The sequence below is a fragment of the Rattus norvegicus genome, chromosome 14, assembly GCF_021556685.1.
Source record: "Rattus norvegicus strain SHRSP/BbbUtx chromosome 14, alternate assembly SHRSP_T2T, whole genome shotgun sequence".
Classification (NCBI taxonomy): domain Eukaryota; kingdom Metazoa; phylum Chordata; class Mammalia; order Rodentia; family Muridae; genus Rattus; species Rattus norvegicus.
Genome location: NC_141547.1, coordinates 21,397,540 through 21,420,480, shown reverse-complemented (window position 1 = coordinate 21,420,480; position 22,941 = coordinate 21,397,540). Strand labels below are relative to the sequence as shown.

Here is a 22,941-nt window from a genome sequence, read left to right as displayed (position 1 = left end):
TCAAGCATTTGGGCTAATAGCCACTTATCAATGAGTGCATACCATGTATGTCTTTCTGTGATTGGGTTAGCTCACTCAGGTTGATATTTTCCAGTTCCAACCATTTGCCTACGAATTTCATAAAGCCGTTGTTTTTGATAGCTGAGTAATATTCCATTGTGTAGATGTACCACATTTTCTGTATCCATTCCTCTGTTGAAGGGCATCTGGGTTCTTTCCAGTTTTTGGCTATTATAAATAAGGCTGCGATGAACATAGTGGAGCACGTGTCTCTTTTATATGTTGAGGCATCTTTTGGGTATATGCCCAAGAGAGGTATAGCTGGATCCTCAGGCAGTTCAATGTCCAATTTTCTGAGGAACCTTCAGACTGATTTCCCCTATAACTGGGTGTCCTACCTTGGCAGGACCAAGGGCTTCTCCTTCCATTGGTGCTTCCATCCCTCTTGTCTTTATCATGCATTACAGGCATCACATTCTGCCTTCTGCTGCAGATAATAAAATGCTAAAAGATCTGCTTATTAAAGTAAAAATTGGATTACCTTTTTAAACTTGCAGTCATTAATAAGAAATTAAAAATTTTATTATTACTGAATTTGAGTGGCTTAGCACAGGCTTTTGCTATTTTAGACCTCTACAAAATATTAAAAATTGACAACAATGCTCTTCCAAACACTGGAGTGTTTTCAGAAAGTGACATAGAAATCAGAGGATTCTACTTGGATGTGACCACCAGTAATCCCTTCCTGCAGTCTGACTTTCATGGTTCCAGAAGATATTAAGAGACCTGCCAAGAGGGGAAGTAAGGAAGCAGTGTTCCTTAGCTGGGTGTGTCAGTGTCCTGTGGTTCTTCTCAGTGGTTTTCACTGAAGAACATTTCCATAGGACTATGCTGATAGGGATTGAAGACACTATGTTGACTTTTCTGTTTTCTGTTTGATATCATAGTCTAGTTTTCTTTATTCTGGGCTCCTGCAGGTGCTACATCTTTGGAGTTTGGGAACGGTGTCAAAGCATAAGGTCCTTTTGTGGTTCCCCAACCAAAGCATTTGTTGCATATTAGGAGCTAGGCCTAGCAGTGTTGAGAGGGTCAGGAGACCTTTTGTCTAGGAAAGTCTGTGCAGGAGTTTTTTGGTAACTTCTAGAACTGCAGATGTAGAAATGGTGCTGGTGGGTTTTGGAAACATAAGCAATATTAAATGTAGAAACTTGAGATACGTTCACACACTTTTAAATTTTACTTTATTTTACATGTGTGAGTGTTTGGCCTACACGAATGTTTGTGCACCACTTATGTTTCTGGTTCCTGGGGAGGCCAGTAGATGTCAATGGAGGTCCTGGGACGGCGGCAAGAGAAAAGTGTGTGCCCCTGCATGGGAAAACCTGGGTCCTGGAAGAACAGTCCAAGCTTTTGACTGCTGAGACATCTTTCTGAGCCCCTCACTTTTAATTAATGAAAATATGCAATTGAAACACATTGACAAAGATCAGTAAGATTGCCCTGCTTGTAAAGATGTTTGCCACCAACCGCATGACCTGAATGTAATCCTACATAAACATGTGTCAGAAGGAGAGAACCATTTCCCCTGAGTTGCCCCATGACCTTTGTACTTATGCTGTGGTATGTGTCAGCAGACTTGAAATTCACGGCATAGGTATATTGTTGCAACATAAATTGTTCTACCAAATTTTGCTGTTCCTCTGTGGTTCACTTAAGGACAAAGCAATCAAGAAGTTAAAGTCTAACCTTTATGTTCTCTTGTGAATCAATACTCTTGGCTTTTGATCAAATGCATTCCCGTATGCCACAGAACTCTGATGATATGGAGATCATCAAGGTTGACTTCCTATCTCCTTTCTACTTTAAATTCATAACCACTTTGCTTACACTTTCCTTCTCCTAGAAATATAAAAGTGAAAAAAAAAGAAATATAAAGATGAAACAATGGAGCCAAATCAAAATTCATCTTTCAGGTTAAAACAGACTTAAAATTTCTGATAATATAAAATATATATAGCATTCAATTCATGAATTCAAAAGTTGCAGTTCAGTGTAAATCCATAGACTTGTAAAATTTCATTTTATTTGGTCAAACCAAGCTTTTTTTTAATTTATTTAATACTTAATAATAATTCTTTGGTTTCCGGGCAAACATCCCCCTCCCCCCTCCCCTTCCTTATGGGTGTTCCCCTCCCAACCCTCCCCCATTGCCCCCCTCCCCCCACCAGTCTAGTTCACTGGGGGTTCAGTCTTAGCAGGATCCAGGGCTTCCCCTTCCACTGGTGCTCTTACTAGGATATTCATTGCTACCTATGAGGTCAGAGTTCAGGGTCAGTCCATGTATAGTTTTTAGGTAGTGGCTTAGTCCCTGGAAGCTCTGGTTGCTTGGCATTGTTGTACATATGGGGTCTCGAGCCCCTTCAAGCTCTTCCAGTTCTTTCTCTGATTCCTTCAACGGGGGTCCTATTCTCAGTTCAGTGGTTTGCTGCTGGCATTCGCCTCTGTATTTGCTGTATTCTGACTGTGTCTCTCAGGAGCGATCTACATCCGGCTCCTGTCGGTCTGCACGTCTTTGCTTCATCCATCTTGTCTAATTGGGTGGCTGCATATGTATGGGCCACATGTGGGGCAGGCTCTGAATGGGTGTTCCTTCAGTCTCTGTTTTAATCTTTGCCTCTCTCTTCCCTGCCAAGGGTATTCTTGTTCCCGTTTTAGAGAAGGAGTGAAGCATTCACATTTTGATCATCCGTCTTGAGTTTCATTTGTTCTAGGCATCTAGGGTAATTCAAGCATTTGGGCTAAAAGCCACTTATCAGTGAGTGCATACCATATATGTCTTTCTGTGATTGGGTTAGCTCACTCAGGATATTTTCCAGTTCCGACCATTTGCCTACGAATTTCATAAAGCCATTGTTTTTGATAGCTGAGTAATATTCCATTGGGTAGATGTACCACATTTTCTGTATCCATCCCTCTGTTGAAGGGCATCTGGGTTCTTTCCAGCTTCTGGCTATTATAAATAAGGCTGAGATAAACATAGTGGAGCACATGTCTTTTTTATATGTTGGGGCATCTTTTGGGTATATGCCCAAGAGAGGTATAGTTGGATCCTCAGGCAGTTCAATGTCCAATTTTCTGAGGAACCTCCAGACTGATTTCCAGAATGGTTGTACCAGTTTGCAATCCCACCAACAATGGAGGAGTGTTCCTCTTTCTCTGCATCCTTGCCAGCATCTGCTGTCACCTGAGTTTTTGATCTTAGCCATTCTCACTGGTGTGAGGTGAAATCTCAGGGTTGTTTTGATTTGCATTTCCCTTATGACTAAAGATGTTGAACATTTCTTTAGGTGTTTCTCAGCCATTCAGCATTCCTCAGCTGTGAATTCTTTGTTTAGCTCTGAACCCCATTTTTTAATAGGGTTATTTGTTTCCCTGCGGTCTAACTTCTTGAGTTCTTTGTATATTTTGGATTTAAGGCCTCTATCTGTTGTAGATCTTTTCCCAATCTGTTGGTTGCTGATTTGTCCTAACCACAGTGTCCTTTGCCTTACAGAAGCTTTGCAGTTTTATGAGATTCCCATTAGTCGATTCTTGATCTTAGAGCATAAGCCATTGGTGTTTTGTTCAGGAAATTTTTTCCAGTGCCCATGTGTTCCAGGTGCTTCCCTAGTTTTTCTTCTATTAGTTTGAGTGTATCAGGTTTGATGTGGAGGTCCTTGATCCACTTGGACTTAAACTTTGTACAGGGTGATAAGCATGGATCAATCTGCACTCTTCTACATGTTGACCTCCAGTTGAACCAGCACCATTTGCTGAAAATGCTATCTTTTTTCCATTGAATGGTTTCGGCACCTTTGTCAAAAATCAAGTGACCATAGGTGTGTGGGTTCATTTCTGGGTCTTCAATTCTATTCCATTGGTCTATCTGTCTGTTTCTGTACCAATACCATGCAGTTTTTATCACTATTGCTCTGTAATACTGCTTGAGTTCAGGGATAGTGATTCCCCCTGAAGTCCTTTAATTGTTGAGGATAGTTTTAGCTATCCTGGGTTTTTTGTTATTCCAGATGAATTTGCAAATTGTTCTGTCTAACTCTTTGAAGAATTGGATCGGTATTTTGATGGGGATTGCATTGAATCTGTAGATCGCTTTTGGTAAAATGGCCATTTTTACTATATTAATCCTGCCAATCCATGAGCATGGGATATGTTTCCATCTTCTGAGGTCTTCTTCAATTTCTTTCTTCAGTGTCTTGAAGTTCTTATTGTACAGATCTTTTACTTGCTTGGTTAAAGTCACGCCGAGGTACTTTATATTATTTGGGTCTATTATGAAGGGTGTCGTTTCCCTAATTTCTTTCTCGGCTTGTTTCTCTTTTGTGTAGAGGAAGGCAACTGATTTATTTGAGTTAATTTTATACCCAGCCACTTTGCTGAAGTTGTTTATCAGCTTTAGTAGTTCTCTGGTGGAACTTTTGGGATCACTTAAATATACTATCATATCATCTGCAAATAGTGATATTTTGACTTCTTCTTTTCCGATCTGTATCCCCTTGACATCCTTTTGTTGTCTGATTGCTCTGGCTAGAACTTCAAGAACTATATTGAGTAAGTAGGGAGAGAGTGGGCAGCCTTGTCTAGTCCCTGATTTTAGTGGGATTGCTTCAAGTTTCTCTCCATTTAGTTTAATGTTAGCAACTGGTTTGCTGTATATGGCTTTTACTATGTTTATGTATGGGCCTTGAATTCCTATTCTTCCCAGGACTTTTATCATGAAAGGGTGTTGAATTTTGTCAAATGCTTTCTCAGCATCTAATGAAATGATCATGTGGTTTTGTTCTTTCAGTTTGTTTATATAATGGATCACGTTGATGGTTTTCCGTATATTAAACCATCCCTGCATGCCTGGGATGAAGCCTTCTTGATCATGGTGGATGATTGTTTTGATGTGCTCTTGGATTCGGTTTGCCAGAATTTTATTGAGTATTTTTGCGTCGATATTCATAAGGGAAATTGGTCTGAAGTTCTCTTTCTTTGTTGGGTCTTTGTGTGGTTTAGGTATAAGAGTAATTGTGGCTTCATAGAATGAATTCGGGAGTGATCCATCTGTTTCAATTTTGTGGAATAGTTTGGATAATATTGGTATGAGGTCTTCTATGAAGGTTTGATATAATTCTGCACTAAACCTGTCTGGACCTGGGCTCTTTTTGGTTGGGAGACCTTTAATGACTGCTTCTATTTCCTTAGGAGTTATGGGGTTGTTTAACTGGTTTATCTGTTCCTGATTTAACTTCGGTACCTGGTATTTGTCTAGGAAATTGTCCATTTCCTGAAGATTTTCAAGTTTTGTTGAATATAGGCTTTTATAGTAAGATCTGATGATTTTTTGAATTTCCTTTGAATCTGTAGTTATGTCTCCCTTTTCATTTCTGATTTTGTTAATTTGGATGCACTCTCTGTGTCCTCTCGTTAGTCTGGCTAAGGGTTTATCTATCTTGTTGATTTTCTCAAAGAACCAACTTTTGGTTCTCTTGATTCTTTGTATGGTCCTGTTTGTTTCTACTTGGTTGATTTCCGCTCTGAGTTTGATTATTTCCTGCCTTCTACTCCTCCTGGGTGTATTTGCTTCTTTTTGCTCTAGAGCTTTTAGGTGTGCTGTCAAGCTGCTGACATATGCTCTTTCCTGTTTCTTTCTGCAGGCACACAGTGCTATGAGTTTTCCTCTTAGCACAGCTTTCATTGTGTCCCATAAATTTGGGCATGTTGTACCTTCATTTTCATTAAATTCTAAAAGCTTTTAATTTCTTTCTTTATTTCTTCCTTGACTAGGTTATCATTGAGTAGAGCATTGTTCAATTTCCACGTATATGTGGGCATTCTTCCCTTATTGTTATTGAAGACCAGTTTTAGGCCGTGGTGGTCTGATAGCACGCATGGGATTTTTTCTATCTTTCTGTACCTGTTGAAGCCCGTTTTTTGACCAAGTATATGGTCAATTTTGGAGAAAGTACCATGAGGAGCTGAGAAGAAAGTATATCCTTTTGCTTTAGGATAGAATGTTCTATAAATATCCGTTAAGTACATTTGGCTCATGACTTCTCTTAGTCTGTCTACGTCTCTGTTTAATTTCTGTTTCCATGATCTGTCCATTGATGAGAGTGGGGTGTTGAAATCTCCCACTATTATTGTGTGAGGTGCAATGTGTGTTTTGAGCTTTAGTAAGGTTTTTTTTACGTATGTAGGTGCCCTTGTATTTGGGGCATAGATATTTAGGATTGAGAGTTCATCTTGGTGGATTTTTCCTTTGATGAATATGAAGTGTCCTTCCTTATCTTTTTTGATGAATTTTAGTTGAAAATTGATTTTATTTCATATTAGAATGGCTACTCCAGCTTGCTTCTACTTACCATTTGCTTGGAAAATTGTTTTCCAGCCTTTCACTCTGAGGTAGTGTCTGTCTTTGTCTCTGAGGTGTGTTTCCTGTAGGCAGGAGAATGCAGGGTCCTCTCTGCATATCCAGTTTGTTAATCTATGTCTTTTTATTGGGGAGTTGAGGCCATTGATGTTGAGAGTTATTAAGGAATAGTGATTATTGCTTCCTGTTATATTCATATTTGGATGTGAAGTTATGTTTGGGTGCTTTTCTTCTCTTTGTTTTGTTGCCAAGACGATTAGTTTCTTGCTTCTTCTGGGGTATAGCTTGCCTCCTTATGTTGGTCTTTACCATTTATTATCCTTTGTAGTGCTGGGTTTGTAGAAAGATATTGTGTAAATTTGGTTTTGTCATGGAATATCTTGGTTTCTCCATCTATGTTAATTGAGAGTTTTGCAGGATACAGTAACCTGGGCTGGCATTTGTGTTCTCTTAGGGTCTGTATGACATCTGTCCAGGATCTTCTGGCCTTCATAGTTTCTGGCGAAAAGTCTGGTGTGATTCTGATAGGTCTGCCTTTATATGTTACTTGACATTTTTCCCTTACTGCTTTTAATATTCTTTCTTTATTTTGTGCGTTTGGTGTTTTGACTATTATGTGACGGGTGGTGTTTCTTTTCTGGTCCAATCTATTTGGAGTTCTGTAGGCTTCTTGTATGTCTATGGGTATCTCTTTTTTTAGGTTAGGGAAGTTTTCTTCTATGATTTTGTCGAAGATATTTACTGGTCCTTTGAGCTGGGAGTCTTCACTCTCTTTTATACCTATTATCCTTAGGTTTGATCTTCTCATTGAGTCCTGGATTTCCTGTATGTTTTGGACCAGTAGCTTTTTCCGCTTTACATTATCTTTGACAGTTGAGTCAATGATTTCTATGGAATCTTCTGCTCCTGAGATTCTCTCTTCCATCTCTTGTATTCTGTTGGTGAAGCTTGTATCTACAGCTCCTTGTCTGTTCCTTTGGTTTTCTATATCCAGGGTTGTTTCCATGTGTTCTTTCTTGATTGCTTCTATTTCCATTTTTAATTCCTTCAACTGTTTGATTGTGTTTTCCTGGAATGCTTTCAGGGATTTTTGTGTCTCCTCTCTATGGGCTTCTACTTGTTTATTTATGTTTTCCTGGAATTCTTTCAGGCATTTTTGCGATTCCTCTCTGTAGGCTTCTTGTTCACTAAGGGAGTTCTTCACGTGTTTCTTGAAGTCCTTCAGCATCATGATCAAATATGATTTTGAAACTAGATCTTGCTTTTCTGGTGTGTTTGGATATTCCATGTTTATTTTGGTGGGAGAATTGGGCTCTGATGATGCTATGTAGTCTTGGTTTCTGTTGCTTGGGTCCCTGCGCTTGCCTCTCGCCATCAGATTATCTCTAGTGTTACTTTGTTCTGCTATTTCTGACAGTGGCTAGGCTGTCCTATAAGCCTGTGTGCCAGGAGTGCTGTAGACCTGTTTTCCTGTTTTCTTTCAGCCAGTTATGGGGACAGAGTGTTCTGCTTTCGGGCGTGTAGTTTTTCCTCTCTACAGGTCTTCAGCTGTTCCTATGGGCCTGTGTCTTGAGTTCACCAGGCAGGTCACTTGCAGCAGAAAAGTTGGTCTTACCTGTGGTCCCGAGGCTCAAGTTTGCTCGTGGGGTGCTGCCCACGAGCTCTCTGTGGCGGCAGCAACCAGGAAGATATGCGCCGCCCTTTCTGGGAGCTTCCATGCACTAGGGTTCCAGATGGCGTTTGGTGTTTTCCTCTGGCGTCCAAGATGTTTGTGCAGAGTGCAGTCTCTTCTGGTTTCCCAGGCGTGTCTGCCTCTCTGAAGGTTTAGCTCTCCCTCCCACGGGATTTGGGTGCAGAGAACTGTTTATCCGGTGTGTTTCCTTCAGGTTCCGGTGGTGTCTCAGGCGCAGGGGTCTGCCGCTCCTGGGCCCTCCCCTACGGGAACCCAGAGGCCTTATACAGTTTCCTCTTGGGCCAGGGATGTGGGCAGGGATGGGCAGTGTTGGTGGTCTCCTCTGCTCTGCAGCCTCAGGAGTGCCCACCTGACCAGGCGGTGAGGTCTCTCTTCCCCGGGGTTTGGGAGCAGAGAGCTGCTGCGTGCCGGGATCCAAGGGTGTGGGCCAAACCAAGCTTTATCATGTGAAAAATATTTTTCTGTTTGTATAACAGAATGATTGTGGCATATGACAGTGCATCGAAAATGCTTATGGCTAGAAAGTCCAGACAGGAAAGGATTTTTCCCTTATCCATCTGTGTCCTGGAGTTAAGGCTCTCCCACAGCCCTGAGTACCCAAATTCTGCCCAGAGAGAGCTGGTCTCCTAGGAGGGCTGTCACTTCTAAGCTCACAGATGAGACGACCACTTTTTCTCCAATAACTGGCCACATAGGGACTCACCAGGAGTGAACAGGGCACAGGAACCAAAGAGCAGCCTGAGACAGGTCCCTTCAGGTTACTATCTGTGCCTGGAGCTGACCGTGTGCCACAGGTCTCCACACCCAAATTCCACCGGGAAAGAACTGGTCTCCCAGGAGTGCTGACACTCAGGCTAACAAGAGGGAAAAGACACAGTCAGAGACAGCAAGACCAACTATCAATAGAGAAGACCAGATTGCAAGAGGGAAGTGCAAAAACATAAGCAATAGAAACCAAGACTACTTGGCATCATCAGAACCCATGTCTCCCATCACAGCAAGCCCCGGGTATGCCAACACACTGGAAAAGAAAGATTTGGATTTAAAATCATATCTATGGTGATGATAAAGGACTTTAAGAAAGACATAAACAACTTTCTTAAAGACGTACAAGAGAACACAGGTAAACAGATAGAAACCCTTAAAGAGGAAACACAAAAATCTCTTAAAGAATTAAAGGAAAACACAACCAAACTGGTGAAGGAATTGAACAAAATCATCAAGGATCTAAAAATCTAAATAGAAACAATAAAGAAATCACAAAGGGAGAAAACCCTGGAGATAGAATACCTAGGAAAGAGATGAATCAAAGATGCAAGAATTACCAACAGAATACATAAGATAGAAGAGAGAATCTCAGGGGCAGAAGATACCATAGAAAACATCAACACAACCTTCAAAGATAATATAAAATGCAAAAACTCCTAACCTAAAACATCCAGGAAGTCCAAGACACAATGAGAAGATCAAACCTAAGGATAATAGGTATAGAAGAGAGCACAGACTCCAATTTAAAGGGTCAGTGAATAACTTCAAATGTATTTAACAGATATCTATAGAACATTTCATCCTTGATGCTCCATGATGAGAAATACAGTTATTGGACTGCCTTTCCTTCAATCTTTTCTCCATGTTTGTCCCTGCAGTCCATCCATGTCTTTTTGGGGTGGGTGTGAGTTACCTCATTCAGGATGAAGTTTTTTAGATCCATCCATTTGCCTGAAACAGTCATAATTTTCATGTTTTTAAACATCTGAATAGTATTCCATTGTGTAAATAAATAATGTTTTCTATATCCATTCTTCAGTTGAGGGACATTTAGTTTGTTTTCATTTTCTATTACAAATAAGGCTGCTATGAACTATGTAGAACACTTGTTTTGTGGTATGGTGGGGTGTCTTTTGAGTGTATTTCCAAGAGTGGTATAGATGGGTCTTCAGCTAGCACCATTGTCCCACGCTACGTCTCGCCAGCAAGAATGACGCAGGACACAAAGGATCCTTCTGCAGAAACAGCTTTAATGCATTTTGAGAGCGAGAGCACAAGCTTACAATACGGAGACCCCGAGTGAGGGAAAGACCATCCCTTATATAGGAAACTATCCTCGCCTAGGACGTGTCACTCTCTGGCTGGTCGCTGCCAAATGTGCCAGATGACGTACCACAGCATACGTGTCCCCCTGAGTGAGGAATTTACCAGGCGCTTGCGTATTGCCCTTTTATTAGGTGCATCCTGCCGGATATCGGCGCCATCTTACAATGGAGAATGTGAGGACGGCCCTCCACATCTCCCCCTTATCTGTTTTTAAGCAAATAGGACACCCATAAATAGGAGGGTGAAGGCAGAGGTCATATCCTCGCACAAAGTTGGCGAACCTGTACAAGAGAGATACCCTTAAGCTGTTGTTGAGACCCAGGGCACTCCTGACCCGTCGCACTGCCATTTTTCGAGGGAGGGAAAACTGGTGCAGATACCCTCATGTAATATGACATGCCTTCCAGGGAGCGTGTTTGGTAGAACTTCCCTGTGCGATGCTAAGCTCGTCATCCCTCATGGGCTGCTCAAGCCGGACACTCTAATCCTGTGCAATGAACTGAGGTTCTAGAAGTGCAAGAGCTGTCCAGCCGGCGACCTATTGCTTGAGCATGGTTAACCAAATATCGGCTGACGCTCCTTGTTCAAGGGCTATAAGTGCCTGGGCGATCACAATTTTGTCCCTCTTTGTTTGAAATCTCATTTTGCAAAGCAACCAGAGGAGTAACACTAATCCGCAGCAGAGGACTGCTCCAAACAGTCCCACCCCCACCCATTCCTTAAAATAAGAGACTGCTGAGGTAATCCAGGATGACAATCCTTCTGTCAAAGACAGATCCAGTCGGGTAGAGTTTACTTGAATGATGGCTGCTCTCAATTCCCTGAGTGTCTGCTCAAAATCCGAGGTCCAATTCTGTAACAAATGCTGTGAAAGGGTTTTAGACAAATTGGCAGCTTTGGTAAATTGTTCATACTGTATAGACGTGACACAAAGGCCGGGGAGCTTTTGTTCACAGCCAAGCTGGGCCAGTTGCCATAGGATGTCTAGCTGCTCTTGGACCAGATCTATACGTTGGTTAACAAGCATGAGGCCTCCTTGTATCTGAGTATTAGCCGAGGCCTGTCTGTCCAGAGCCACAGAGACGGTAGCCGATAAATCATTGATAGTTTGGGTTGTCTGTACTGAGTTTGACAAGGCCAATGCCGAGGCGGTAACTGAGGCAGCAACTGCCGTTCTAGCAATAATGCCAACAATGATCGCAGAAATGCCAAAATCTCTTTTTCCTCTAAATAAGGTCAGGGTCCCCGGAGTCTCAACAGGGACCGGGATAAAGTGAGGCATGCGGGTAACTACCGCTATGGAATATTGGTTAGCATCCCAGCACAGGGCATAAAAACATGAACCGTCTGTACAATTCAAATTAGAAACTTTAGTGGCATTACTTATAATCCACACAAATGGTGGCCAGACACAAACCGGAGCAGGTTTAAACCCCGTGCTCCAGTAAGGTTTATATTTTATATGAGTAGCTGTCCAGACAGAGGCTGAAGGGTGGATATTCCCCGTCCAGGAAAATGATAACCGTCCCTTTTCGCCCTTTCCTCCAAGTAGCATCGCCATGGGCGTAAGATCAGTGCAGCTACCATTAACGCCACAAAGCATCCATTGATCAAAGGGATTATTATTGGACCGTCTAGGATCAATGGTGGTGAAGTTCACTCCGCCTCCCAAATCAGGGGAGAAGGAGAAAAAATTCTGGACTGCCCAGGCAGAGTCCCGGGACTGGCAACCAGTCCCCGGCAAAGTAAGTTTTTCATCCTGGGTCCCCCTACAAAAGGGTGCCAACTTTGGTTGACGGAGAGGGCAGGTGGAGGAGTTAATGTAAGGCCACCAACCATAGAGAACTGTGTCATTAGCCACAATGTCTTCCTCACCAGTTCCCCATGTGGCCTCCCTTAACCAAGCAGAAGATTGATTACTCAACATAATGCAAGGAAGATCAGAAGATGTTTTGTTGAATATGCCAAAACAAAGGCTGCCCTTAAGGGGAATAGTCCTATTTTCTTTTACTTCCTCTATTTGGGAATCTAATGGTAAATAGGCTAGTCCCAATTCTTTGTTGGTAGTAAAGAAACGTTGAAACACTTGGGCATTATACATCACCGGCATCGGGAGGGGGAAGGTTGACATTATTCCCCACTGTAGTTCGCTCTGCACTTTTATTGGCACTCCCTGGATCAGCATGAGGATCACCAGAGTTGTCATCTTCTTGGTCCTCTGTCTTGATATTCCTAGTAAGTCGTCCCGGAACCCAAACTGGATTTTCATTATCCTGTGGAAAAATGCAAACAGCTCCCCTGGATCTTATCAAAACAGGATCCGGGCCCTTCCATTCGTTTGTCAATTCATCCTTCCATTTAACTAATTCTTTTGTCCTTTTGGGCTCTGAGCAATGTCGCTCAGCCGCTGTTTGCCCAGCTTCATCAAGATTTAAAAAATTTAAGGTAAAAAGGGCCAAAGCAGTGGCCACTCGGGGTGTTGGGGGGAGTTCTATCATAATTCCCCCTCTTTGTTTTATTAAATATGATTTGAGCGTCCGATGAGCGCGCTCTATGATTCCCTGTCCTTGAGGGTTGTAGGGCAGGCCCGTCAGATGGGTAACCTGCATCTGAGCACAAAACTGATGGAATTTTTGAGATGTATAGGCAGGGCCATTGTCAGTTTTTACACATCTTGGCTTTCCCCAAGCACTCCATGCTTCAAGGCAGTGCTGAATGACATGTGTTGTTTTTTCTCCTGTAAGTGGGGTGGCATGTAGAATGCCAGAACATGTATTTATAGATACATGCACATACTGTAATTTTCCAAAAGTAGAATTATGAGTAACATCCATTTGCCAGATTTGCAATGGCTGTATTCCTCTCGGGTTGACCCCGATGTGAGGAACTGGGAGGAACTGGCAGCACTGTTGGCATTTGGTGACTATATCACGTGCCTCTTTTCTAGTTATAGAGAAGCGGCGGTGTAAAGTTTCCGAGGTAACATGGAAATTGCCATGAAAAGTTTTAGTGGCCTCTAGAGGAGAGGCCAGGGCCACAGCTATCATTTTTGTGGCTTTGTCAGCCAAATCATTCCCTGAACTCATTGGACCAGGGAGTCCAGAATGGGCCCATATATGAGTAATATATACAGGGAATCTCCTATTTATTAAAATAATTTGGATTTTTTGGAAAATCTCTGCTACCTTGCTAGTTGTCTTAATTACGCCGGCGGTTTCAAGGATATTAACAGCATTGACCACATAGGAGGAATCTGAAACAATATTTAGAGGCATCTGGAATTTTTCAAGGACCTCCATGACCACTAGGCATTCTACCACTTGGGATGAGTTTTCAAAATATTGTCATGAGAACACTTGGGAATTTACCACATATGCTCCCACCCCTGTTTTTGACCCATCCGTATACACTGTTATCCCTTCTATTAACGGTCTGTGGGATGTGACGCGAGGGAAAACAACAGGTTGTGATCTAGCAAAACATAATAGGTGGTGTTTAGGATAATGATTATCTATCTGTCCAGCAAAGGAAGTAACTAACACTGCCCAAGCATTTGAGGTAGCAGCTAATGTTTGAACCTGAATGGCTGTATATGGTACTATCAAAGTTTTGGGTTCTTTCCCAAAATGAGTAATAGCTGCCTTCAACCCGTGGAGTGCAAGCTGAGCGACCGCATCGGGATACCAGTCAATAATCTTAGCAGGAGATGCATTGGAATGGATCCATAATAAAGGCCCATTCTGCCACAAGACAGCTGTTGGTAATTGCATAGTTTTGAAAACGCACAAATCAAAAGGTTTGGTTTCATCAATGTGCTGCAATTGAGCATCCTGTAAGGCCTTTTCTACAACTTGTAAGGCCCAGTTTGCAGCTGGGGTCAATGCTCTCGGAGAGGAGATATGAGAGTCCCCTTCCAAAATATCAAATAAGGGCTTCAACTCAGCAGAGGAAATCTTTAAACATGGTCTCAGCCAATTTATATCTCCCAATAACTTTTGGAAATCATTTAAGGTATGCAAATGATCTCTGCGAATCTCTAATTTCTGGGGAACTATTTTTTCAGGATAAATGACCGATCCCAGAAATGAGCCAATTTCTGCAATTTGAACCTTTTCTACAGCGACTTGTAGTCCCCATCGTCCCAATGTTTTGATTAAGATGGGATATGAGGTCTGTAAGGTTGTTAAATCTTTATCACATATTAAAATGTCATCCATGTAATGAGCCAGAAGCAAAGATGGAAATTGCTTCCTTATAGGTTCAAGGGCTCGTTGCACATATAGCTGACAAATAGTGGGGCTATTGGCCATGCCTTGAGGTAGGACCTTCCACTGAAATCTCTTATCAGGTTCAAGATGATTAGTAGCTGGTATAGTAAATGCAAACCTCTGTCTGTCCTGTGGACACAAGGGGATGGAAAAGAAACAATCCTTAATGTCTATAATTATTATCTTCCATTGCTTAGGTAAGGCGGAGAGTAAGGGTAGGCCTCGTTGGATCGAGCCAAATAAACTCATCTTTGCATTAATGGCTCTCAAATCATGGAGAAGTCTCCATTTTCCTGATTTTTTCTTTATCACAAAAATAGGAGTATTCCATGGTGAAATGGACGGTTCTAAATGACCAAGCTGCAATTGTTCATTAACCAATTTAGTGGCAGCTTCTAATTTTTCAGAGGATAGATGCCATTGAGGAACTCATATAGCCTCCTCTGTGAGCCAGGGTATGGGCATAGAACCCTCAATGGCACCTAGGAAAAACCCAGGCCTTGTTTATGGGGGTTTGCGACTGGTTCAATGGGCGTGAGACAGCCCTGTTCTAATCGCCCTAGGCCTTTCCCCTCCTTATAGCCCATCCTGGACATCATGTGGGCCACTTGTGGGGGGTATTCGTTAGATAAGGTTAGTCCCATGGTCTGCATAACATCTCTCCCCCAAAGATTAACAGGTAGGGGAAGTACATAGGGAACAAATTGTCCCTGTCGGCCATCGACAGTCGTCCAAGTTAGAGTGGCAGAGCTGATTTTAGGGCATGACTGGTAGCCTAAGCCTTGTAGCGAGTGAGAAGATCTTATGGTAGGCCATGATTGAGGCCACCATTTTGAGGAAATTATACTTTTATCAGCCCCAGTATCCAGAATGCCTTCAAATTTCTTTCCATTAATTTCTAAGCTCAGTTTTGGGTGGTTGTTAAGATGAACCACCAAATATGCCAAATCATTACCAGTGGACCCCATGGGCCCCTTGGTATCCTGTATTGTGGTTTGGGAGCACGGAAGGAGTAATAACTGTGCTATTCTATCTCCTTCACTTATGGAAAAAACCCCATCGGGACTTGAACAAAGAATCTGAATATCAAGAGAGTGCTGAGCTTCAACAAGGCCTGGATGGACTATCAGTCCTTGTAGGGCGAGAGATCCTCTACCAAGGACAAGGCCTATGGTTCCTGGGGGCAAAGGCCCCACAGTCTGAGCAGGAATTGGCTGAATGCCCATCTGGGGCATTAGAAAGAAGTCGGAGGCGGCACACAAGTCCAGTTTTGTGTCACCTCTTGGGGAGTCTCCTCTGTCAGGGTCATAGCTTTCTGAAAGCGGTCCCCATATCTTTGAGGGCCCTGGAACCGGGGGCCCAACGATCCGTTTTTTGACATCTCATTAGGCTGAGCTTCTAAGGGAGGGAGCAGTTTGCCCTTAATATCCCTCACTGAGTGGCACCAGTCAGGCCTATGGTAGCCCTTGCCACATCGGATACAGATAGTTGCAGGCCTCCTGTCTCCCTTGGTTATCCTACAGTCTCTTTTTAAATGGCCCATTTTTCCACATTGAAAACATGATCTTGTATCTGTCCCTTTAAGGGGGCGTTGCCGGGACTGGAGAATGGCGGCCGCCAAGCCTGCGTTAGTAAGGGGCCCGCCGAGCTCTCTGCAGACTCTGAGCCAGTCCTGTAATCCTTTATTTTTTCTGGGGGCTATGGCTGCTCGGCATTCCTGGGTGGCTTGCTCGAAAACGAGCTGTTCTATAAGAGGCGCTGCTTGCTCTGCATCACCAAATATTCGTCCCGCAGTTTGTCATTCTGGCTACAAAGTCTGAGAATGGTTCCTGAGGTCCTTGGATGATACGAGTAAGTTGATTATCGGCCCCTCCTTTCTTGGTGAGTGCCTTCCAGGCCTTAATGGCCGAGCTGGAGACTTGAATATAAGCACCCCAATGGTAATTAGCTTGGTCCGCTGCGAAGCGACCCTGTCCTGTCAAGAGTTCAAACATCCATTCTCGCTGCTCAGGCGTTAACGCCGTGGCATTAGCTCTGGCCTGTGTTTGAGCCGCCTCATACCAAAGCACCTTCCATTCCAAATATTGGCCCATGTTAACAAGGGTCGCTTTGGCAATCATCTGCCAATCGGCAGGTGTCAAATAATTTAGGGCCAGCCTTTCAAGAATGGTTAGGGTGAAATTGGCTGTAACTCCATACTTTCTGACAGACTCCGCCAGCTCTTTTATTTGGTTATATTCGACTGGGGCATGAACCCGCTCACCCTCCTGCGTCTCAAAGACTGGGAACATCATGCGCAGCTTCCTTCTCACCCTATCGGGGACTAAAGAGAATGCGCAAGAGCGCGCCTCATACGGAGGGGGCGCGGTTGGCGACTGCCGCGCCAGAAGCTTTCTATTATCTACCTTTCGTTCCTCGGGGTGATATCTCTCTTCCTCATATTTAGCTGCTTCCTCATCTTAACTCGGCCTCCTCCTCTGAATCTAAGATTCCATTCTCAGAGCTATCAGAACTGTCGAGGTTCAGTGTTTCTAGCTCTTTCACAGGGTATATGCTGGCTCCCCCTCCTGGTTGCTGTGTAGAGAGGGAAGTGCCGGAATCTGAAAGCTTTAACCCTTCCTTGTCCGCGGATTTAACGGGAGGGCTCTTTTTCTTTTTCAGGACGTCCTTTCTCTTGCGCGCGCCTAATCTCTCATTACGTTCAGTTTCTGACATCCTGTCCTGTACCACCTCGAGTACGGTCTGACCTCCTACCACTGCTGCCTTACACACTTCATCTATTAAGCAATTTTTGACTAGTTTCCATATGGCTTTAGTTCCTAGTCTCAGATCTTTCTCCGCCAATTTTCTGTCTAGGTCCATTCCAAGTTTGTCCCATGAGGCGATTGTAAACGATCCTGAACAGGCAAACCAAGGCGCCACCCTGTCCACTTCTTTCACAAAGTTTTTAAGTGTTCTTCCTCCAATTTTAATGTCCCTCTGCTTTAGCACCGTTTCCAAAGCCGTGATCACAGACTGTGAGGATCCCATGAGGGACCAAGAATGCCCGGCGGCTTATCTACGTCCGTCTGGCAAGGCGTGAGTAGAAACAGACACGCTGCTCTCTTATATACGGGAGTCTTTTTTTTTTTTTCCTTGCAGGTTCTTTGCATATTTATGGTTTTTTATTTATTTATTTATTTATTTATTTTTTATTAACTTGAGTATTTCTTATATACATTTCGAGTGTTATTCCCTTTCCCGGTTTCCGGGCAAACATCCCCCTCCCCCCTCCCCTTCCTTATGGGTGTTCCTCTCCCAACCCTCCCCCCATTGCCGCCCTCCCCACAACAGTCTAGTTCACTGGGGGTTCAGTCTTAGCAGGACCCAGGGCTTCCCCTTCCACTGGTGCTTACGTGCACTTCCTGGGCGGTGCTATCGCGTCCCTGCTCCCCAACAGTAAAAGGGAGCTGCGCGAAGCTCACTTATTTACGAGAGACTGAGATGCGCCTCCAGCTGCTGTCCTTTTAGCAGCGGAAACGGTGAAAACAGTACATAATAATAAGAAAGAGTAGGGTAGCTCCGAGAACAAATACCATAGCCTCAACAAATCCTTCCCAAGGCGGCGACAACCCCAGACCAAAATCCAAGAAAGGCATGCCTCTCTGAACGTATTTTTTTTACCTGCAGTTCTGAATCCTCCTTGTCACCAAGGGGTCTCCGGAGGTGCTGATGAGGTCTTTTTCCCGGGTTTCTGGCACCAAATGTCCCACGCTACGTCTCGCCAGCAAGAATGACGCAGGACACAAAGGATCCTTCTGCAGAAACAGCTTTAATGCATCTTGAGAGCGAGAGCACAAGCTTACAATACGGAGACCCCGAGTGAGGGAAAGACCATCCCTTATATAGGAAACTATCCTCGCCTAGGACGTGTCACTCTCTGGCTGGTCGCTGCCAAATGTGCCAGATGACGTACCACAGCATACATGTCCCCCTGAGTGAGGAATTTACCAGGCGCTTGCGTATTGCCCTTTTATTAGGTGCATCCTGCCGGATATCGGCGCCATCTTACAATGGAGAATGTGAGGACGGCCCTCCACACACCATTTCCAATTTTATGAGGAATTCTCAGATTGATTTCCAGAGCGGTTGTACCAGTTTGCCTTTCTGCCAGCAGTGGAGGAGTGTTCCTCTTTCTCCACATTCTTGCCAACATGTGCTCTCACATGAGTTTTTTTTTAAATATTTATTTTATATGTATGATGAGTATGCTGTAGCTGTCTTCAGACACACCAGAAGAGGGCATCAGATCTCATTAAAGATGGTTGTTAGCCACCATGTGGTTGCTGGTATTTGAACTCAGGACCTCTGGAAGAGTAGTCAGTGCTCTTAACTGCTGAGCCATCTCTGCAGCCCTCACATGAGTTTTTGATCTTCTCTATTTTAATTGGTACAAGGTGCAATCTTAGGGTAATTTTGATTTGCATTTCTCTGATGACTGAGGACTTAGAACATATCTTCTCAGCCACATGAGATTCTTCTCTTGTGAATTTTCTATTTTGCTGTACACTGCATTTTTAATTAGGTTATTGGGTTAGTTGGAGGTTATCTTGTTGAGTTCTTCATATATTTTGGATATTAGACCTCTGGTGGATGTAGGTTTAGTGAAGATTTTTTCCCAATCTAGTTTGCTGATTTTTTTCTGATGAAGGTGTTATTTTTGCTGTATAGAAACTTTTAGTTTCATAAGGCCCCATTATCAATTGTTGATTTTACAGCCTGAGCTGTTATTGTTTTTTTTTTTTTTTTAAGGAAATTTTAAACCGTGGTAATGAGTTCAAGACCCGTTCCAAGCTTCTTTTCTATTAGATTCAGTGGATCCACTTGGACTTGTGATAAGGTGAAAAATGAAAGGTGGTAAATATGGATCTCTTTGCATTCTTCTACAGATAGACAACCAGTTAGACCATTTATTGAAGATGACTTTTTTCTGCCTTTTTTTTTTTTTTTTTTTGGTTTCTTTGTCAAAGACCAAGAGTGTCCGTAGGTGTGTAGGTTTACTTCTGAGTCTTTGATTCATTTCTAGTGATTGACCTGTCTGTCTCTGTACCAATACCATGTGGTTTTATTATGATTGTTCTGTAGTACAGCTTGAGGTCAGGAATAGTGATTCCTCTGGAAGTTCTTTTATTGCTGAGTATTGGTTTGGTTATCTAGGGTTTTGTTGTTTTTCCACATGAAGTTGAGCATTGCTTTTTCCATATATATGAAAAACTGTGTTGTATTTTTGATGGGAATTGCATTGAACTTGTAGATTGCTTTTGGTAAGATGGTCATTTTCACTATGTTAATCCTACCAATCCATGAATATGGATGGGAGGTCTTTCCATTTTCTGAGGTCTTCTTTTTTCAGGGTTTTAAATTTCTGTTGTACAGATCAATCACTTGTGTGGTAAGAGTTACATCAAGTATTTTATACTATTTGTGGCTGTGGTGAAGGGTATTGTTTCTTTAATTTCTTTCTCAGCCTTTCTCACCAGTATATAGAAATGTTACTGCTTTGTTTGTGTTAATTTTATATCCTGCCACTTTGCTGAATTTGTTTATCATCTGTAGTTGTTCTCTGGGTTAATTTTTGGATGCTTATATATATTATCAATCACCTGCAAATAGTGATTCTTTGCCTCCTTCCTTTCCTTTGTATTCCCTTAATCTCCTTTTTTCTTGTCTTATTGCTTTAGCTAGAAATCTGAGTAGTATATTGAATAGATAGGGAGAGAGTAAGCAACCTTTTCTTGTCCAGGATTTTAGTGGGATTGCTTCAAGTTTGTCTCCACTTAACTTGATGTTGGCTGTTTGTTTACTATATATTGCTTTTATTTTATATAGATATTTCACATGAATTCCTGATCTTTGCAGGACTTTTAACATGAAGGAGTGTGGTATTTTGGATTGGCATCTAATGAGATGGTCATTTGGTTTTATTCCTCTAGTTTGTTGATATAGTATATTACATTTTCGTGTATTGTACCATTCCTGCATCCCTGTGAGTTTATTGTGGAGTTCTCTTTGCTAGGTATTTGTGTAGTTTAGATGTCAGAGTAGCTGTGGCTTCATAAAATGTATTGGGTAGTGTTCCTTCTGTTTCCATTTTCTGGAATTGTTTGAGGAATATTGGTATTAGCTCTTTGTTGAAGAGCTAGTAGAATTCTGCCTTAAACCCATCTGGCCCTGGATTAATTTTGGTTGGTTGGTTTTCCTTTGGGTTTGTAGAACTGTTTAAATAGTTTACTTAATCTTGATTTAATTTTGGTACATAGTATATGTCTAGAAAGTCATCCATTTTACCTAGATTTTCCAGATTTGTGGAGTCTAGGCTTTTGTAGTAGGATCTGATGATATTTGATTTTCTTCAGCTTCTGTTATGGCTCCCTTTTCATTTCCGATTTTGTTAATTTGGATAATGTATTTTTCCCTTTTAGTTAATTTGGCTAAGGTGTTGTCTACCTTGTTGATTTTGTCAAAGAACCAACTCGTGGTTTTGTTGATTCTTTGTATCATTTTTTGTTTCTTACTGTTTGATTTCTGCCCTGAGTTTGACCATTATCTGTGGTCTACTCCTTTTTGGTGTATTTGCTTCTTTCTGTTCTACAGCTTCCAGGTGGGCTGTTCAGTTGCTCATATAGGAACTATCCAATTTCTATTTGAGAGCACTTAGTGCTATGGATTTACCTCTTTTTTTTACCATCTTTATTAACTTGAGTATTCCTTATTTAATTTCTATTGTTATTCCCCTTCCAGGTTTCAGGGCCGACACTGCACTAACACCTCTGCCTCCCCTTCTGTATAGGTGTTCCCCTCCCCATCCTCCCCCCATTACCTCACTCTCCCACAACAATCACGTTCACTGGGGGTACAGTCTTGGCAGGAGCAAGGGCTTCCCCTTCCACTGGTGCTCTTACTAGGCTATTCATTGCTAACTATGAGGTTGGAGCCCAGGGTCAGTCCATGTATAGACTTTGTATAGTGGCTTAGTCCGTGGAAGCTCTGGTTGGTTGGCATTGTTGTTCATATGGGGTCTCAAGCCCCTTCAAGCTCTTTCAGTCCTTTCTAAGTTTCCTTCAACGGGGTTCCCATTCTCAGTTCAGTGGTTTGCTGCTGGCATTTACCTATGTATTTTCTGTATTCTGGCTGTGTCCTCAGGAGAGATCTACATCTGTTCCTGTCGGCCTGCACTTCTTTGCTTCATCTATCTTATCTAGTTTGGTGGCTGTATATGAATGGGCCACATGTGGGGCAGGCTCTGAATGGGTGTTCCTTCTGACCCTGTTCTAAACTTTGACTCTCTACACAATGCCAAGGGTATTCTTCTTCCCCTTTTAAAGAAGGAGTGAAGCATTTACATTTTGGTCATCCTTCTTGAGTTTCATGTGTTCTGTGCATCTAGGGTAATTCAAGCATTTGGGCTAATAGCCACTTATCAATGAGTGCATACCATGTGTGTTTTTCTTTGATTGGGTTACCTCACTCAGAATGATATTTTCCAGTTTCACCCATTTGCCTATGAATTTCATAAAGTCATTGTTTTTGATATCTGAGTAATGTTCCATTGTGTAGATGTACCACATTTTCTTTATCCATTCTCTGTTGAAGGGCATCTGGGATCTTTCCAGCTTCTGGCTATTATAAATAAGGCTGCTATGAACATAGTGGAGCATGTGTCTTTGTTATATGTTGGGGCATCTTTTGGGTATATGCCCAAGAGAGGTATAGCTGGATCCTCAGGTAGGTCAATGTCCAATTTTCTGAACCTCCAGACTGATTCCAGAATGGTTGTACCAGTCTACAATCCCACCAACAATGGAGGAGTGCTCCTCTTTCTGCACATCCTCGCCAGCATTTGCTGTTACCTGAGTTTTTGATCTTAGCCATTCTCACAGGCCTGAGGTGAAATCTCAGGGTTGTTTCAATTTGCATTTCCCTTATGACTAAAGATGTTGAACATTTCTTTAGGTGTTCCTCAACCATTCGGCATTCCTCAGCTGTGAATTCTTTGTTTAGCTCTGAACCCCATTTTTAATAGGGTTATTTGTCTCCCTACAGTCTAACTTCTTGAGTGCTTTGTATATTTTGGATATAAGGCCTCTATCTGTTGTAGGATTGGTAAAGATCTTTTCCCAATCTGTTGGTTGCCGTTTTGTCCTAACCACAGTGTCCTTTGCCTTACAGAAGCTTTGCAGTTTTATGAGATCCCACGGGTCGATTCTTGATCTTAGAGCACAAGCCATTGGTGTTTTGTTCAGGAAAGTTTCTCCAGTGCCCATGTCTTCGAGATGCTTCCCCAGTTTTTCTTCTTTTAGTTTGAGTGTATCTGGATTGATGTGGAGGTCCTTGATCCACTTGGACTTAAGCTTTGTGCAAGGTGATAAGCATGGATCGATCTGTATTCTTCTACATGCTGACCTCCAGTTGAACCAGCACCATTTGCTGAA

General features: G+C 42.5%; 1 long non-coding RNA gene and 1 pseudogene across 2 annotated transcripts in view; one reads left to right on the top strand and one right to left on the bottom strand.

Moving 5' to 3' along the window:
- LOC148001276 (UDP-glucuronosyltransferase 2B1-like) overlaps nt 1-22,941 on the bottom strand; it is a 40,843-nt pseudogene that overhangs the window by 13,208 nt on the left and 4,694 nt on the right.
- Nucleotides 16,053-22,941, top strand: part of LOC148001274 (LINE-1 retrotransposable element ORF1 protein-like) — a 139,753-nt gene continuing 132,864 nt past the window's right edge. Inside the window, exons 1-3 of one of the 2 annotated variants that reach the window (XR_015636959.1) lie at nt 16,053-16,321; nt 17,459-17,548; nt 18,140-20,995. This is a non-coding gene — a long non-coding RNA (LINE-1 retrotransposable element ORF1 protein-like). Of the gene's footprint in view, nt 16,322-17,458; nt 17,549-18,139; nt 20,996-22,941 lie in introns of those variants that run through there. The other variant, XR_015636958.1, reaches the window with a different exon arrangement.